A 14,188-nucleotide genomic window follows, 5' to 3' on the forward strand; every position below is an offset into this window, starting at 1 on the left:
GAGCGGGCGTCAAACAATGGCGTAGACAGTCAAACAGGTAGTGAACAGGGAAGCATTATCGATCGATCGGTCGGCAACAGCTCGCCTCAGGAATCCGAAATGATAGGACACAATTTTGCAAATACTGTAGATTCAGGTTTTGCGTCCTCACCGGTTTCTCAAATGAGTCAAGACACATTTTCTGCTTGTCAAAATGTGAATGCTGCCGGTGAAAACGCACTGCCAAAGAGCATAGAGAAACAGATTCCAGACACTAATACATTATTATTGCAATTAATGCAAAAAATGGAACAAAATCAGAAACAAACACAGCAACAGTTAGATACAATGGGACAAAATCTGCAAAAGTTAGACACAGTGGAACAAAATCAGAGACAAACACAGCAAAAGCTTCAAAAGTTAGACTCATTGGAACAAACGCTTGAACAAACACGTGAAGATTTAACTACTGAGTTACATAAAATCGAATCGAAATGTCAAAAAGTCTGTAATGACGTAAAAACACAAATTTGTGAGCATTTCCAACCTATTTTTTCGCTGCATGAAAATGCATTACAGAATCACGAAGCAGCCATAAAAGAGCTGCAAACCATTGTTCATGAAAATCATGAGACCTTGTGGGCTAAAATTGACTCAGTTGCATCTACCGATTCGGTAACGCAACTTGCAAAAACTCAGGAAAACTTAAAGGACACAGTAGAAAGACACATGGAGGAAATTAGTTCATTATCAGAGAAAGTAGCCGAACTTTCGGATCAGGTCACTAATTTATCTACAAAGGTAGATGATGATCTGAATGACACAAGACCCGTAGCCTTCACTGACACAGAAGAGTATGAACAAATAAGAAAATTCAAACAAAATCAGAATCAAATTAATACGCAATACAAAAGAGAAATGCGGGAAGTACAAGATCAGCTGACACAGGTAATACAAGAATTACGTATTTCAGAGGACACTCGCGCCCCAATAAGGGAAGAGGGACGTAGAAATACGGAACAGCCACAAAATAATAACACAGGGCATTTCGGTAATTATGAAAGAAATTGGCAAGGTACACCGAATTTTGAGATGGAACCGCCGACACGACGTAGCAATGACCGACATGCTACTCGCCGACACGATGATTTTGACTATAAGCTGTTCATTACTACACGTAAATTCAAAACATTTAAGAATTCTGGCAACGACATTCATCCACAAGCATGGCTCCATCAATTCTCTCATTGTTTCCCTCCCAACTGGTCATTGGAGCACAGATTAGAATTTATGTGTGGCTACTTGGAGAATGAACCAGCTGTAAGAATGCGATCGGTCATTCACGATTGCCACAGTGAAGGAGAGTTTTACCATGCCTTCCTCTCAGCATATTGGTCTCAAGCCACACAAGACCGCGTAAAACATAGCATCATGATGATGAAACACTTTGAACAATCTGAATTTTCCAGTCTTGTCAAATATTTTGAAGACATGTTGCACAAGAATCAATACCTGTCAAACCCATACAGCCCCTCAGAACTCATCCGAATTTGCTTAATCAAACTGCCCGAACATTTGAGACATATTATTTTAGCAGGACGTTGCAAAGACGACATTGAAGCTTTTCAGGGACTGTTACAAGAACTGGAAATTGACACAGACAGTCGCGGGATGCGAAAACAGGAAAACAATCATTACAGGTCACATCCGTCACAATTCCGTGACGACAGAAACAATAAATGGCCACGACAAACCTATTCTTACAACGTAAATCGTGACCAAAACAGACACCACCCATATGACAACCACTGGCAGAGTAATAGTTACAGGGAAAGATCACCTCTCCGCAGTAATGACTATCACAGAGACAATCAGAGAAACAGACAATATGGAAACCAAAACAATTATTATCAAGGGAGACAGAATAACTTCAGACGCAACAGTTCAGCATGCAGTTACGATTCCGGGAGAAATTCTCCACCACATGACCGACAAACAAGAAACTATGTAAACTACCGGCAAAACGATAGGCCTGAATTCCATCAGAACTGGCGAGCTTTAAGCAGGGCAGAGCCCTCTCGTCACGGTGAATTTGTGGAAGTTAGGTCTCCAAACCCCAATAATGGCGCGCGCCAACAAAGAGGTAGCAGACAATGACTCGCACTGCAGGCACCCGCGTGCGCCGGCGGGCTCAGGGAAAAATAACATTGACGCTAACCTTGAGCAAAATTCCCGTATTCTTTACGGACGAATACCGCATGATAATTGCATTCAAGTTGAAACTCTGCGTACTAGGAAGAGTAAAGGTTTACACCACATTTCTCATGTAAAACCGTTTATTGAAAGATAATCTGCTTTTTAATTTTGTCTTTGCCATAAAATTTTTCACTTCACGTTACTAGTACTCTTTGTCACACTTACAAACTGTTAACATGCAACTATGTTTTAAAGCTAACTAACTATCCAGTCAAGAACATAGGTAACTTAGACAAGTAATTGTGAATGCATTGTTATTGCGAACAGACGACACAGTGTTGTTATTTATACATTCCTCCTTGTTAGTTGCACGATTATGTAACGAATATACGGCTTACATACTTAGAACATATACCAGCACTGCTAATGAAATTTTCATGCAACATTTTGGTTTGCTTGAGAGTGGATTCAGGATTTGAGGTGCTTTCTGTGAAATGCCAGATGACACAGTGGTTAGTTTATGTGACAGCTACACAATTTTATCACGACGCTGTTAATGCGTGACAATTTACAGTGTTGCTTTTGCGGTGAATCTGTTTTATATCTGCACAGTTTTTTCTGAATTCTTCTATAAAGTGAGACATGTTTTAGTGGTGACTTTTGTGCTATTGCTACAAGGAGTCAGCCTTTTCCGTAGGACAACAATACGTTACAGCGACAGCAATACGTTACAGCACAGTACTTTCCTCATCACGGCAATAAGCGTAATAACTAAGTTATCTATACGCAAAGCATTTCACTTTTGTGTATCATGAGGTAAGTACATTGACTTCTGCAGAACATAGCTTTCGGAGGACAATAACTACGACACTTCCCAGAGATTATCTTACAGCAAGACGCATATTTAGCGCTACAGGACACGTATTTGAGTGATTAATTTTGTACTTAAAACATTTATTTTTAAAGATTTTTGAATTACAAAGAAAGTTTTTCGCAATACATTTCATTCCATTGCTGAAATCTGTAACACCTGAGGGTATAATTACAATAAACCTCAGGGGGGTACACGCCTACTTTGTGTACCATGTGTTTGGCAAGCACAAGGAGCCCTAGCTAATATGGTATTTGCTTATACAATTTAACACATCGGTACCATATTTCTCTAAAACATAAATTACACAGCTATCTGATCATTTAACAGAGAGACAAACCTTTTTACTACGTCAGTGGCACATGTTTACGTAATTACACCGTTGGGTAACTTCACACTTACGAAATTGTATTTTGTCTGTGCTTTGTGCACTGTTCACATTTTTTTGGTACCATTGTGATACTATGAAAGCTTTGAATGATGTATTTGGTGTGAGATCATGATTTTTAAAGTACGTTTGAGGTAGATGACACTACTGAAATGAGCAGAGAATTTTCTTTAGATTTTGAAACAATTGCAGAAAGCTACGACGTTTTTGAGATTTGACTGAGGTGTTATGGTGTTATTTTTACGATGACTATGTGTATTATGCTGTTGCGGTATGTTTATGATCAATAAGCTGATGCTATGAGTTATTTGAGTATGCTATGTATCTGTTATGATGAAATATTGAAGAAGTGTCGACGAATAAGGTAAGGAATAATGAGTAGTGGTTAGGGACTCTGGTTTGTGAAAAAGGTTGTTGGAAACCAAGAATCGTACTTTAAGAGTTATGAAATGTATGTAAATGCGTGAATGTATTACAATGCCGACGAAAATTTTTTGGACTCTGTTATGTCAATTGGATTTTGTCTCTACAGATTTGTAACGCAAATTCTTGACCTGTGAAATATTTTTGTATGAGACTGTCACTGTAGCGGAAACTGCTGTCGTAAATATTTCCGTAAGAAAGTTAAGTGACCACCTGCACATAATGCGATGTGGGCACCCAGGTGTGTCAGACACCTGGAGAACAAGCCTTTTCAGACGCTCAGGTAGAAAAGAAAGCCATTAGGGTGTGCCAGAGGCACAGGTGGAAGAGAAGGACAAAGAGAGGGCTACACCCCTGTTAATGACATTCCTTTGTAGAGGGCATCGCTAATGCGACACGCTCGTTACTTGAAAACATATGATTTTTGTAATGCGTTGTGGGCACACAGCTGTGTCAAACACCTGGAGAATAAGCCATTAGGATGTGCCTTTCATCGCTAATGCGACACCCTCGTTACTTAAAAATTTATGATATTTACTGAAATGCCTAACAAAATGACAAGAAATATTTTTACATCTGCACACCTGATTATGACAAGTGTCTTTCTACGAGAGTTGAGAGCCATTAACTTATGAAATGAAATGTCACATGACTACTGAATGATATTTTTATGCTTTGGTTTGTGTAATTGCTTATTTCATTTGATATCTGGTTTCCAGCTGTGTTGCAGCATTGCTTTTATAAAATGAGATGCATTTGCTAATGTGAACTCTTTCTGTCAACAGATCTATTAAATGATAATTTTGTAATCCACATTCTTTAAAAAAGGAGCACTTGGAAAGGAAAGAACAATAAGAAGTAACTAGTAACAGTAACACTTAATTTTCTTTTCAGGTACATGGTAATATTTTTTTACAATCAGTTGTTATGGTGCAGCACTTTAATTACATAGACATTAAGATGTGAATATGCATTTCCCTTGTCTGCATTGTTGTTTCCTGTAATATTTTTTCTGCTTGAGCTATGTCATGTTTAGGTATAAGTTGCTGCTGTTTGTCAGGCATAGTGTTACTGAATTTGACCTTGTGTTACTCTTCTAAGCTAGTTTTTCTTGTTTCCTGCATTGCCTTATATTAGTTGTAATATTGCACTTGCTTTGCTAATTTATGCTGCTTGCTTTGCCATTTCTATATTTTGTCATTGATGTTTGTGTTAATTTTTTTTTTTTTGCTGCATTGCCTCGTCCCTTGGTATATATATCTGAGCTCAGTAGATTTAAGTTAGCTTAAGAGGGGGTAGACTATATAAGAAACTGACTATGGAGAATAGGTAAAGAATGCATTGCGAAGAAAGATTTGGGCCCCAATGAGTATTGTACAATCAGAAATAATTATTTTGAAAGAAATATGAATAGAATACTGGAAGGAGGTATAGGTAGGATTATCTTGGAAATAAATAATGAGGTAAGAAATATGTGAACACATAAATACAGAAAGCATGCTTGGATAGGATTTTTTTGGTGGAAGCAAAGGTTGAAATAAGACGAACGATCTATGGAATGAAGGGAGATCTCCAAGCAAAATACTGCAGTAAAACAAACCCTGTCCTTTCCTCTTTGCTGCTTTTTCCCAATATGTAATTGTGTGTTGTCCTTTCCTTTTGGTGTTATCCCACTATGTGTTTGTGTACCCTTGTGTATTTGTGTTTTTTTCCTGTCTTTATGTGTTTAGCTGACGAGAGCTATGTTGTAGAATTTTTCTAATATTCTGTTATTTTCTTTGTAAAGATGCTTAGACATTATTTATTCTGTTTTGTTTTAATGCTCATGTGTGAAGTTGACGTTTCAAAAGTGATTCTGATCTTTTATTTTTGTACTCATGTCATCATTCCTGTAACACTGATGTATATGTTTATTTCTATTCTTTTGTAAAGCCCCTATTACTACAAATGTTATCTGTATTGTTATGTTTTTAATGATGTATTTTGTACCTTTGTAATTGTATTCTCATGTTATAATATTGTAATTGACACCAGTTACTCAAATTAAGTAACTTGTAAGCATTCATTTCACTGCACACATTTCTGTTGGTCATAGTATATGGACAATATGTGAGAAGTAGGGACTGTTAGTGTTTGCACGTGTGTTAATAATTCAGCAAGGGACTGGATAACAGCATTGCTGGTTCTAAGGACAATTCCCAAAAACTTTGTGAATGCACAAGTGGTGGTTATGGACTTGCTCTATTATCCGCAAGACTCTTCAATGGTGATTGTGCACCTGCACAGTCACAACAGATGGCTGCTGGCCATCTCTACAAGGACTACAGTGGGTCTGCATCTTTGATGGCCCACCAATACAATACTCTCTACCAGGACTACAGTGGGTCTACTCTGTGATGACCTACCTACCAATCTTCTTCAAAACGTCGACTGACTCTGCTGTGGGTTTGCTCTGTTGTGGCCCATTACCTGTCAGCATGTCAAGAGTCAGCACTGTCTTTCTGTTGGAAGGACAACACTACTTCTTCAAGACTGCATGGAAATCCACTACTTCCGTGTGCATTGCCTTTTATTGCTCAGACTTTGATAAAAGAAATGGCAGTTTTACTGTGGTGAATGATCTGGACTGTCTTTATGGACTGTGAGAAAATTTTAGCTTTTGACCAACATTGTATTAATCAGTGTGTGCATTTGATATCTTTGTGATTGTAATTATGAAAAATTTTTTCAAATCTGTATTGGCCAGTGCCCAACACCATTTGTAAAATTTTTTGTGGGGAGCATGGGGGCTATGTAAGTAGGCTGTTTATGTTTTCTCTATGTAAGTAGGCTGTTTATGTTTTCTTTATGTAAGTTTGATGTTTATGTTTTCTTATTGGCAACGTTACGTAGCGCTCTCTGTATGAAAATCACTGGCTGTGCTGTGTGCAGTATGTGGCTAGTTTGCATTGTTGCCTGCCATTGTTGTCATGAACTGCTATAGCTGGATGTGAACAGCAGATTGCGTTGCGCAGTTGGAGGTGAGCCGCCAGCAGTGGTGGACGTGGGGAGAGAGATGGCGGAGTTTTGATAATCTGTAAGACTGAATGTCAATTATGAATATTAAGGTAAATACATTGTTTGTTCTCTATTAATATCTTTCATTTGCTAACTATCCCTATCAGTAGTTAGTACCTTCAGTAGTTTGAATCTTTTATTTAGCTGGCAGTAGTGGCGCTCGCTGTTTTGCAGTAGCTTGAGTAGCAAAGATTTTTGTGAGGTAAGTGATTTCTGAAAGGTATAGTTTAATGTTATTCAGGGCCATTCTTTTGCAGGGATTTTTGATAGTCAGATTTCGTTGCGCTAAAATTATTGTGTGTCAGGTTAAGCATAGTCTCGTGTATAATTGTTCTAAGGGGACGTTTCAATCTATGCGCTTGGGTAGATGAATCGGTACAGCAATTTTTCGTGAAAGGCAAAGGACATAGGTTTCAGTCCCGGTTCTGCAGACAGTTTCAATCTGGCATCAAGTTTCAAGTCAGCGCCCACTCTACTTCGGAAGGGAAAATCATTCTTGGTACCTTAAAATCATTGCGCAGACAGATTCTGAAGATACAGTCGGGCAAAACGAAGCAAGAACAAGCCGGCAGTACATAAGACGTTAAGACCGCGGTGTTCATTTAAAATGTTAAAACAGTTGTTCTTAAGAGATGACAGTTGACACTGTTGACGGTGATTCGTCCAGCGTTTGGGGACGTTAAGCTCACCGGTCCACTTACAACCGCTAGAGCTCGCACAGGGTTTTACCCCCTCTCTTCTCTCGTCACCACACAGTACAAACGTGACACATACCAGTTACAGTCAAGTACACTCCTGGAAATTGAAATAAGAACACCGTGAATTCATTGTCCCAGGAAGGGGAAACTTTATTGACACATTCCTGGGGTCAGATACATCACACGATCACACTGACAGAACTACAGGCACATAGACACAGGCAACAGAGCATGCACAATGTCGGCACTAGTACAGTGTATATCCACCTTTCGCAGCAATGCAGGCTGCTATTCTCCCATGGAGACGATCGTAGAGATGCTGGATGTAGTCCTGTGGAACGGCTTGCCATGTCATTTCCACCTGGCGCCTCAGTTGGACCAGCGTTCGTGCTGGAATTGCAGACCGCGTGAGACGACGCTTCATCCAGTCCCAAACATGCTCAATGGGGGACAGATCCGGAGATCTTGCTGGCCAGGGTAGTTCACTTACACCTTCTAGAGCACGTTGGGTGGCACGGAATACATGCGGACGTGCATTGTCCTGTTGGAACAGCAAGTTCCCTTGCCGGTCTAGGAATGGTGGAACGATGGGTTCGATGACGGTTTGGATGTACCGTGCACTATTCAGTGTCCCCTCGACGATCACCAGTGGTGTACGGCCAGTGTAGGAGATCGCTCCCCACACCATGATGCCGGGTGTTGGCCCTGTGTGCCTCGGTCGTATGCAGTCCTGATTGTGGCGCTCACCTGCACGGCGCCAAACACGCATACGACCATCATTGGCACCAAGGCAGAAGCGACTCTCATCGCTGAAGGCGACATGTCTCCATTCGTCCCTCCATTCACGCCTGTCGCGACACCACTGGAGGCGGGCTGCGCGATGTTGGGGCGTGAGCGGAAGACGGCCTAACGGTGTGCGGGACCGTAGCCCAGCTTCATGGAGACGGTTGCGAATGGTCCTCGCCGATACCCCAGGAGCAACAGTGTCCCTAATTTGCTGGGAAGTGGCGGTGCGGTCCCCTACGGCACTGCGTAGGATCCTACGGTCTTGGCGTGCATCCGTGCGTCGCTGCGGTCCGGTCCCAGGTCGACGGGCACGTGCACCTTCCGCCGACCACTGGCGACAACATCGATGTACTGTGGAGACCTCACGCCCCACGTGTTGAGCAATTCGGCGGTACGTCCACCCGGCCTCCCGCATGCCCACTATACGCCCTCGCTCAAAGTCCGTCAACTGCACATACGGTTCACGTCCACGCTGTCGCGGCATGCTACCAGTGTTAAAGACTGCGATGGAGCTCCGTATGCCACGGCAAACTGGCTGACACTGACGGCGGCGGTGCACAAATGCTGCGCAGCTAGCGCCATTCGACGGCCAACACCGCGGTTCCTGGTGTGTCCGCTGTGCCGTGCGTGTGATCATTGCTTGTACAGCCCTTTCGCAGTGTCCGGAGCAAGTATGGTGGGTCTGACACACCGGTGTCAATGTGTTCTTTTTTCCATTTCCAGGAGTGTATAATCCACAGATAAACTGAACACACAACTCACATACAGCTGTGAAAAGAGCCGCTGGATACGGAGGAAGAAAGCCCTTTCCGTTTAGGCCCTGAAGCTACGTTCGGGCAATCCTAGTCTATAGCTCCCTACAACTGTTTCTTTGCATTGACAGTGGTCGTATGGTATTATTCCCGTTTATTTTATTCTAGGGAGGTGAGTTTAGCAATCAATACAAATGAGTATGAGTGTAGCTAGTTTGTCCGTCTTTGTAACAAAATACATCAATGATTCTGCGTTTGTTGTTAGGTTTATAGAGTGTAGCACTAGATGTCTACGTGCATGTCGTGTAATTCGCGTAGATAACGGGCAGCTGATGTGAGTGTGCGATGATGGCGCCAGACACTGACCCAGATGGGTTCCATAGGGTTTACTTTGGTCGAATTCGGTCGCCGAGACATCAACGTGACTTCACTATAAGGCTCCTCAAACCACTGTAGCACGTACTGGCTCCAAAACACGGACAGTTATAGTGCTGAAAGATGACATCGCCGTCGGGGATGACATCAAACATGAAGGGATGCAGGTGGTTGGCAGCTGGGAGCTGTTAAGCGTGTCTTCGATTACGACCTCTGGTCCCATGCAGGTGTAGGAGAATGTCTCCAACAGCGTAATACTGCTCTCTCCAGCCTGTGTCCGATGCGCGCTGCATATTTCAAACCGTCGTTCATCTCGATGACTGCGTTCGTGGAGGCGACCATCGATACAGTGTGATTCGCCCTAAGAGCCGACACGTTTCCATTGATCGACGGTCGAATCCCGATAGTCCCGCTCCCACTGCAATGGTAACTGACGATGTTGTTTGGTCAACATGTGAACATGTAGGGCTGCTCTACTGCGGAGCTCCATGTTCAACAATGTAGGATGGGCGGTGTGCTCCGATATACTTGTGCGTACATCGGCTCTATGCTTGTAAACTTGTAAGCCAACAGTTTCACCAACAAAGCCCCAAGGATCACACAGAACATTATGTCAGTCAAGCTCGAATCTCAATCACGTACGAATTGAACTAAAGAACCAAGAACTAGAATGACTATAATGTCAGTGTGTCACAATTATAATCGGTCAACTCACGAGAAAAGACTACCTGGGTATAGCACGTTTTAGGGATATGAAATGGAATGATGATAAAGACTAAGTCGTGAGTAAAGCAGAGGGTAGTCTTCGGTTTTTTGGTAGAATATTACTGAATTGCAGTCAGTTTATAAAGCAGATTGGTTACAAAGCACTCGCGCGACCCATCCTAAGAATCTGCCGTGCGGGATCCGCACCAGATATGATTAACAGGGATATTGAACGCATTTGGAGAAAGGCAGTACTAATGGACACAGGTGTGAGAGAGCGTCACAGAGACGCTCAAAAAACTTAAGTGACAGGCCCTTGAAGACACACGTAAAGTATTCCAAAAGAGTCAACTTACAAAGTTTCAAGAATCGTCGTTAATAGGTGTCTGCAGGAATATACTGCAACCTCCCTACGTGTTGCTCCCCAGGGATCGTAAGGGTATGTTCAGATTAATTACAGCACGCACTGAAGCATTTAAACAACCATTCTTCCCGCCCTCCATACGTCAACGGTACGGGGCCTACCACCAATAACTTGTGCATAGGTACTTACACTCCTACATGCACTTCAGAGTAGTTTACAGAGCATAGATATGTATGTGGATGTAAGCATAAATATAGATGTGGAAGATGATGCCAATTAAAAACTCGAACTATCATTGAGGATTCCTTTTTACGAAGTTTACAAATTTTTAAAAGCTTGATTGTTCAAAGACATTAGAACTAACTGGAGTGAGACATAGACCAGTTTTGATTTCTTTGTGTGGTGTTTTCCTCCTACGTCTTTTTACGTTTTACGCTTCACAAAAACGCAGAATGGCATTGTCAGTTGCTCGGTAATCGCAGTTCGCGTACTTCATATTGTTGGAAGTCATTGAAATTAATAGCGAAGACCATCCTGCTTTTGTGCGAACTGCAAGCAGTCGATAGTAATCACAGTGCGAATGAGATATCACACTGGGTGCGGGTTGTTTCACGTTTTCGGTAAGCTGATCAGCGCGTTCGTTGTCTCGTAACTTGATGAAGCATAGTATCCAAGGGAAACATATAGGTTTATGGAGCTAATCACGGGCCGATGGTTTGTGGGCGCGGAGCAGGTGCCCGGTAGTTTCTCGGATGGTTAAGGTGAATTTGGTGACCAACAAATCAAAGTGAGTTCACTATCATGTTACTCAGACCACTAAAAGCACTATTATAGCTTTGTGACAAGAACAGAGGGAGATACCATCGCCGTCAGGTAAGACATCAAGTGTGAAGCGATGCAGCTGGTCCGCAATAAGATCCACATAGACCACATGTGTCGCTCTGCTTTGATTACTGCCACAGGTCCCATTGACACCCAGTCTCTCATTCAATAGTACTGCCCAAACTAGCCGGCGTCTGTGGCGCGGTGCACCTGAAACGTCCCCTTAGAACAATTGTACATGACTGTGCTTAAACTGACACACAATATTTTCAGCGCAACGCAATCTGACTTTCAAAAATCCCTACAAAAGAATGGCCCTGACTAACATTAACCTATACCTTTCACAAATCACTTACCTCACAAAAACCTTGGTTACTCGAACTACTGCAATACAGCGAGCGCCACTACTTCCAGCTAAATAAAAGATTCAAACTACGGAAGGCACTAACTACTGATAGGCATAGTTAGCAAATGAAAGATTTTGATAGAGAACAAACAATGTATTTACCTTAATAGTGTTGAAAAATCATAATATACATAGCAGTTCATAATATCCAGTATTACAAATTTCAAAACTCCGCCATCTCTCTCCCCACATCCACCACTGCTGGCAGCTCACCTCCAACTGCGCAACGCTACGCGCTGTTCACGTCCAGCTGCCCAACACTATAATGACAGACAACAATGCAAACTAGCCACAGACTGCACACAGCACAGCCAGTGATTTTCATACAGAGAGCGCTACGTGGCGGCGGCGTTACCAATATAAGAACCTAAACAGCCTACTTACATAGCCCCCATGCTCCCCACAAAAAATTTTACAAATTGTTTTGGGCACTGGCCAATAATGATTTGATAAAATTTTTCATAATTACAATAACAAAGATATCAAATGCACCCACTTATTAATACAGTGTTGGTCGAAAGCTAAAATTTTCTCACAGTCCATAAAGACAGTCCTGATCATTCATCACAGTAAAACTGCCGTTTCTTTTCTCAAAGTCTGAGCAGTAAAAGACAATGCACACGGAAGTAGTGGATTTCCATGCAGTCTTGAAGAAGTAGTGTTGTCCTTCCAACAGAAAGACAGTGCTGACTCTTGACATGCAGACAGGTAATGGGCCACCACAGAGCAAACCCACAGCAGAGTCAGTCGAAGTTTTGAAGAGTATTGGTAGGTAGGTCATCACAGAGCAGACCCACTGTAGTCCTGGTAGAGATTACGGTATTGGTGAGCCACCAGAGGTGCAGACCCACTGTAGTCCTGGTAGAGATTGTGGTATTGGTCAGTCAGCAAAGGTCTAGACCCACTGTAGTCCTTGTAGAAATAATGGTATTGTTGGGTCATCAAAGGTGTAGACCCACTGTAGTCCTTGTAGAGATGGCCAGCAGCCATCTGCTGCGACTGTGCAGGTGCACAATCACCATCGAAGAGTCTTGCAGAGAAGATAGCAAGTCCATAAACCACCACCTGTGCACGCACAAAGTTTTTGGAATTGTCCTTAGAAGTCTTGCAGGCAATATAGCAAGTCCATAAACCACCACTTGTACACTCATGAAGTTTTTTGGAATTGTCCTTAGAACCAGCAATGCTGCTATCCAGTCCCTTGCTGAATTAGTAACACACGTGCAAACACTAACAGTCCCAACTTCTCACATATTATGACTAACAGAAATGTGTGCAGTGAAATGTAACTTACAAGTTAATAATATGATGAACTGGTGTCAATTACAATTTTATAACGTAAGAATACAATTACAAAGGTACAAAATACATAATTAAAGAACATAACAATACAGATAACATTTGTAGTACTGGCTCTACAAAAGAATCGAAATAACATATACATCAGTCTTACAGGAATTATGACATGAGTACATACATAAAAGATCAGAATAACTTTCGAAACATAACTTCACACATGAGCATTAAAACAAAACAGAATAAATAATGTCTAAACATCTTTACAAAGAAAATAACATATTATCAGAAAAATTCTACAACATAGCTCTCATCAGCTAAACACATAAAGACAGGAAAAAGACAAATAAACAAGGGTACATAAACACATAGTGGGATAACACAAGGAAAGGACAGGTTTTGTTTTATTGCAGTATTTTGCAAACAAAACTTTCTTTGCTTCTTGGAGATCTCCCTTCATTCATCATTATTCCCAAAAAGTCCTATCTATACCTCCTTCCTGTATTCTATTCATATTTCTTTCAAAATAATTATTTCTCTTTGTACAATACTCATTTTGGCCCTAATCTTTTTCATATAATTTCGCAATGCATTCTTTACCTGTTCTCCATAGTCAGTTTCTTATATAGTCTACCCGTTTTAAGCTAACTTAAATCTACTGAGCTCAGATGCTAAACTAAGGGACGAGGCAATGCAGCAGCACAAAACAATTAACGCAAACAGAAATGAAAAAAATGCAGATTTGCGAAGCAAGCAGCATTATAGAAATTAGCAAAGCAATTGCAATATTACAACTAATATAAGGCAATGTGCAGCAAACAAGAAAAATAAATCAGTAGTAAACTGGCTTAGCAGAGTAACACAAAGTCAAATTCAGTAACACGATGCCTGGCACACAGCAGCAGCAAATGAAATAACTCATATCTAAACATGACATAGCTCAAGCAGAAAGAATATTACACTAAAGACAACAATGCAGATAAGGGAAATGTATATTCACATCTTAATGTCTGTGTAATTAAAGTGGTGCACCACAACTATTTCTACAAACGAAATTTCCAAGTACTTGA

Source organism: Schistocerca cancellata, chromosome 6, assembly GCF_023864275.1.
Source record: "Schistocerca cancellata isolate TAMUIC-IGC-003103 chromosome 6, iqSchCanc2.1, whole genome shotgun sequence".
NCBI lineage: Eukaryota > Metazoa > Arthropoda > Insecta > Orthoptera > Acrididae > Schistocerca > Schistocerca cancellata.